The sequence below is a fragment of the Octopus bimaculoides genome, chromosome 10 (genome assembly GCF_001194135.2).
Source record: "Octopus bimaculoides isolate UCB-OBI-ISO-001 chromosome 10, ASM119413v2, whole genome shotgun sequence".
Lineage (NCBI taxonomy): Eukaryota > Metazoa > Mollusca > Cephalopoda > Octopoda > Octopodidae > Octopus > Octopus bimaculoides.
Window position 1 is genome coordinate 40,720,869 of NC_068990.1, and position 6,899 is coordinate 40,727,767.

Genomic DNA, 6,899 nt, shown 5'->3' on the forward strand with positions numbered 1-6,899 from the left:
ATATATATATATATATATATATACATACATGCATAATACATGTATACATACATACACGCACAGGTGCATAGTACGATTTAAATTTAAATGAAATTGCATAATATATACCAACTATTAGATCTCTTTCATCTTTATATATCGATGGGGATTACTGCGAGGAGAACTCGTGTTTTACAAACCCAAATTCCTTTCACTGTTCTTCTCAATAAGAAAAGTCACAGTCTATATAGAAGAAACAAAATTGGAAATCGGTTCATGAATTATTGAATTATATCATCATACAGATATTTTATAAATAATGGTTTCAAATTTTGGCACATGGTCAGTAATTTCGGGGGAGGGGTAAGTTGATTACATCAATCCCAGGTTTCAACTAGTACTTATTTTATCGACCCCGAAATGATGAAAGCCAAAGTCGACGTCGGCGGAATTTGAACTCAGAACGTAAATACTGATGAAATGCCGCTAAGCTCTTCGCTTTTGTGGTATTTCATTAACAATAATATCCTTTATATGAGGAAAAGCTTATAAACGCATTTCATTATCAAATCTTTAGAAATTGGATAGGGCATCATACAACGGTCTGGTATTAACAAACGTTAATTATGCTTCTTGATACCATAACACTAGTTATTTTTGCAGACACCATAACACTTTCTAATGTCATTATAGTTTTTAAAGATCATTTACGATTATTAAGCAATCTCTGGTAATTTGTTAATAAAATCTGTTTACAAATCCTTTCCCTATGATGATATTACTGTCAATGAAACACATAAGGCGGTGAGCTGGCAGAATTGTTAAGGCGTTGCTTTTACGTTGTAAGTTCCAATTCACCGAGGTCGACTTAGCCTTTCATTCTTTCAGGAATGATAAAATAAGTTCCTGCTGAGCACTGGGTCGAGGTCCTTGACTAAATCTCCCTCTTAAAAATTGCTGGCCTTGTACCAAAATTAGAAGCCATTAAAAATGAAATACGAGTAAGGTGACAATTTATGAACCGATTCGCTAGTATTCTTTTACATACACATTTGATTTTTGTTTCAACGAGATCAAACTTTTTATTATTTTAGCTGTATTTATATTTAACATTTTTTAACAGCTTAATTTATTTTAGTAACTTTATTACAGTTTTTTCAATGGTATCAGATGGATTAGGTTGGATTATATATATTTTGATACCACTTATAAATCCTTTTCACATTACTTTCTTACATTTCCAACTCCTTTACTTTTCTTTATATATTGATTCACATTGATTATGTTTAGTGAAATATGAATTCTATATCAACTATTTCACTGGCTAAATTTGCGAGTTCTTTAGTCATTATATTGCTTGAGGTACAAGGAATATAATACCGCTTATAAAGAAAATTAAAACTTTCTAGAAACCATATGCTATCAAACGAAAAGCTGCTGCCAAACTCAAATAAAAGAATAAGCTCTTGATGAAGAATATAGAGATAGACATAGCAAGTATCCGTCAAGCGAGATCAAAATGAATCACATTTCAATATAGATATTATCGTTAAAGAAGTATTTTACAAGTAACAATACACACTGAAGTCGGTAAAAATTTATATAATAGATATAAATGTGTGTATCTCGGACAAAGAAATAAACTCATAGCCATGTCTACTATTTAGATCATTGTGAATCCATGTCTTTCTCCACAGCTGAAAAAGATCACATATGCAATCATATACTCAACGGGAAAATGTATTCAGTATTGATTTACTTAATATTTTATAATCGCATATCTTAATAAGAAAAGTTTAATCAAGAACCACTGCTTTACATGTCTATATGGATATATATATATATATATATATATATATATATATATATATATATATGCGTGTGTGTGTGTATATTTGTACATACATACATATATACATACACACGTATATACATATCGATGTTAATTTCTAAATGCATATTTTTGTCATTGTTAATCATTACAAAAGATTGGAAACCGAGAAATTGAGTGAGAGAATATCACTATTGTAGCTATTGTTCTCTGTATTGTTGCTGATGTTGTTGCTGCAGTTATTACTGTTGTTGCTGACTGCTGCTGCTTTACAGTCTATTGTTATTATGCAATAGAAAATTACCTCTAAGTTTTCCATGGATCCAAACCTTCAGACACTCAATTTCTTTATGTGTGTCTACAAGCACACTCACATGCGCAGACACACTCTCTCAATGAACATTTTACTCCTTCAGCTCTATACTCTCATCTTCACCATAATCATTTTCTTATCTCTGCCTATCAGTTTCATTTTTCCTTTTTCTCATTCTGTTTTTCCTGATCTGACTGTCTCCCAGACATTTGAAAGCTTCCAGATATTATCATTCTTTTCTTTCTTATTCCTGTCTTCTCAGTTTGACTACCTCTCCGTCATCTATTCTCTGAGATATTTTGAACTTTACATATCTTCTGTGCTTCCTTTTCTCTCATTCATATATTCTTTTTCCTTTTTTCCTCTCCTGTTTTCACATTTTGCACTCTTCTCAATTTGTTTGTTTTAACAATTCACTTAAAATATGCCCGGTTACTTATGCATATGTACAATCATACGAAAACGCTCATAAACACATACTACAAATACACTCACTCAAACACATGAACACACGGACATGCACATTAATTTATTTCAGATAACAAAACCAGTTACGGGAATCGAAACAGCCATCATGTTTTTCTTAACGAGTAAGCGTACTTATACATAACCAGGTACACGCGCGCGTGCAGGTATAAACATACGTATACGTATGTATGTATGTACGTACGTGTGTATATATACATACATAGACATGGACATACATACACAAATACACACACACATAGTCAGAATTTAGAACAAAGTGGTGATTACTGAGATGATGGTATCTTAGGGAGGTAATACGATTTGGCATAAGAAAAAAGTCAAAGTCATAAGAGGATTTCAGAATCCTATATGACAATGTCAGTAGTGTATGGTGCTGCCCGTGCAGCTGGGTTTGTGGCTAACTGCACTTAGTCCTATCCAACTGGAATCAGACTAAGGAGGGACAGCTAAGCAGTGATTCTTGAGCTGGAAAGGGGAGTAGAACATTCTTTCTCACGGATATAGCAAAGGTATCTTAGAGAAATATCAGAGCTGATATCAAAGCAAAATCATTAGCGACTAAATCTGCGTGGAAGGATGTTGTGGGAGAAAGAATATTACAGTGGAGAGGGTAAAAATGAACCCAGACTTTTCCTCCAGCATCAATGCTGCTTGGCACAGCTATGAGGTGCAATACTCTCAGGTGCTGAAATCGTTATGATCTCCAATTGGCAGCAGCAGCAGCAGCAGTAGTAGTAGTAAACTGTCTCCAGTTCACCCTTAGATACGGTGTAGTACCTGCAATCCCATCCCGAGATCATGAAGCACGAAGTTGGCGTCCGGCGTTGTTAAGTCTCTCTCACAGAGGAGGGTGGAGCCTCGTTAGTCTTGGTCGGCAACCCCTATAGAGATGGTGTCTCAATAAAAATCATGACTCATCACTTCATCACCATAACACTAATCTATTGAACAACGGCGTAATTAAGGTTCGAATAGATAACAGTGGCAGATATCTTACTGCACAGCAGGGTAGGTCAAGCCCTCATTTAGCTACTACAGTAGAAAAGAAAGGGAGAGAGATTGATTGAAGTAGACTGAACGCAACTGTGATGGAATGTTACATCTGAAGTGAACCTAGAAGATTTGTCTTTCAGGACAGAATAAAAAACATATATAGTTGGAAAAGGGAACGTTTGATGTAACCCGGTAGAGATTAAGTACTCAGGTAAGAGAGATAAAAAAGAAAGGGTGGTTAACAAATGGAAAAATGAAGAAAAAAAAAATCAAATTGCGTGATCTACTAGATGGATAATAGCATCGTGGGCTGACAGCAGAGATACAGAAATTCAGATACCACATTTCGGGAAGCCGCTAATTGTACACGAGAAATCAAAACATAACTTTTCCGATGAAGAGATAGTCATTGCTGGTAGACTGCATGATATTAATCAGCTAGAAGAACGAGAAAGATACCATCAATTAAAAAAGATAAAAAAGAGCAAAATGATTTAAGTCTTCGACAATATCAGTAGCAATGATATCATCACAACCAACCACTTAATGTATGCTGCAGCACTGATAATAGTGGAAAGATTTGAGTGAAGATATCAAAACCTCAAAAGACAGAAAGAGAACCATGGTGGAAAAGGTGATAGCAGGGACAGGTAGACCAGTTATGAAAAGACTTTGCGAGGGGGTAAAATAAAAACTAGACGCCATGAAGCAATCCAAAGAAGGTATTGGCTTAAGCAAAAAGGGTATAGAAGAGTAATGGAAGATCTAAAACAAAAGATAAAGGCGAACAATTTAGACAAGTAAATTGTTCGAAACAGATCAAAGTAAATTATAGAAGGAACGAAATGGAGATGTTACGGTGAACGTACCACCTAATAAGGAAGAGAAAAAAGAATTCTGGCGAGACATTTGGAGCCAAGAAGGGAAACACAATGGTGATCACCAATATAGCACACGCGTAGTTACATGTGTGTGTATATATATATATATATATATATATATATATATATATATATATGTATATATATATATAATTTTTTGTTTACAAATTAACTGACCGTTTTCTACCTCTAGTTTGAAGAGAGTTTATACGGCCACCTCCGTTAGAGTCTAACGTGTCGTCTATAAAGCTAATCGCTTTATGGATGTGCAACCAATGGTCACTCTATGACAAGTCATATATTTAACTGCAAGTAAATATATATATATATATATATACATGCAATAACATACATGCATATGAGTATATAGAAGTATCTGTGCGTATATTTATGCTTGCATGCATATAGAAGACCATGAGATATCCCTTCACTCAACAGTGCTGCAGCACTACTACTTATGTCCACATAAAATGATCCTTTGTGGTTATACACAGCAGAGCTAAATTGGACAATACAGCACTTACACCTAGAAATAGCATTAACTTCCACTTCTTATATCAATATGCATGGAATCTGAAGAATAATGGAATTAGCATTTCTATAAGCTGTAATATTGCTGAAACTGCATCATCAGAAAATGGATTAAAACCTGCGATATAATGCTTCTTTACATAAAGTAGAAAAAAGCCGATAGTCTGTGTATGTACAGACATAGAAAATATCTTGAGAAAAAAACTTCAATTGAAGACCGAGTAATCCCCTCATCGCCAACCATAAAAATCATTGGATAGAGGCACCTAAAAGCATATAACAATTCAACACACACTACATGTATTGTGTGAATACTACTCTTCTGTTCATGCATACAAACGTATATATAAACGTATAATGATGTTTCGCTCACGATAATGTGTTGGACAACGGTACGGGCAGCGCGTCGTGTCTTGAGCGAAGCATATCATTTCATCTAATCTAGTCAGATGAAGATAGATACCAGACGACTATTGGTGCGGCCCTCTCCTCCATTTCTTCAATATTCCGATAAGTCTAGAATGGAATGATCTGAAAAAATGTCTATGTCTACTCGACATTAGCGCCAAAGACAATTAGCAAAAGTGTGATAAAAGCTGCATATATATGTGTGTGTGTATGTGTGTGTGTGTATGTGTGTGTGTGTATGTGTGTGTGTGTATGTGTGTGTGTGTATGTGTGTGTGTGTGTGTACGTAAATATACACACACATATATATATAGATGCATACACGCATATATGTATATCTAAATATATCAATATCTATCTATCATTGGAGGCGCAATGGCCCAGTGGTTAGGGCAGCGGACTCGCGGTTTCGATTCCCAGACCGGGCGTTGCGAGTGTTTATTGAGCGAAAACATCTAAAGCTCCACGAGGCTCCGGCAGGGGATGATGGCGAACCCTGCTGTACTCTTTCACCACAACTTTCTCTCACTCTTACTTTCTGTTGTGCCTATAATTCAAAGAGTCAGCCTTGTCACACTGTGTCCTGCTGAATATCCCCTGAGAACTACGTTAAGGGTACACGTGTCTGTGGAGTGCTCAGCCACTTGCACGTTAATTTCACGAGCAGGCTGTTCCGTTGATCGGATCAACTGGAACCCTCGTCGTTGTAACCGATGGAGTGCCACGGTATATATCCACCTATCATGCCCTTCTACATGTGTGTGTGTTTGTGTGTTTTAATAACTATGTGATTTGATTGGACGTTAAAAAACATTCCCAAAATATTTTAAATAATTCGATTGTGAGCATTCACATATCTTAATACCAAGAACGATTATATACTATAAATGTTGTACCAAATACAAAATACAATTTGTAAATGAAACATTACATTATATTTACATTTTGTGTTCCAATTCAGTACTTGTCACCTAAATATTTAATGAAGCTTATACGCATTCAGCCATTGGCGTAAACGGCACTGTTTCTCATTTAAATATGAGTTATAATACTTTGTCAATGCTATTATTAATCTTCGAATTAAGATGTATATATTGAAAGACAATATACAAAAATGTAGCTAATGTATAAGAACTAAAATTACTTAAACATATGCAACACTTGTAGTGTATTATTAAAATACGAATATAAATCTCTCTGTACTTTGAACAAAGAAACAGAGCATCTAAAGAGTAATCTTTACACATTATAGAAATTATACAATTCCGATACTCACTGGTAGTCAACAATGCACATTTATACCGAACAGTGTGAATTGATGAGTAGAAACTTCTACGAGTGTATATTTGCAGCTTATAGACCCAGCAAGAACTGTGAGATCTTAAAAGGTCAAGAAATTATATATATATACACGTGTATATAGATACATATAATAGATAGCTATATACACACTCGTATATATATATATATATAT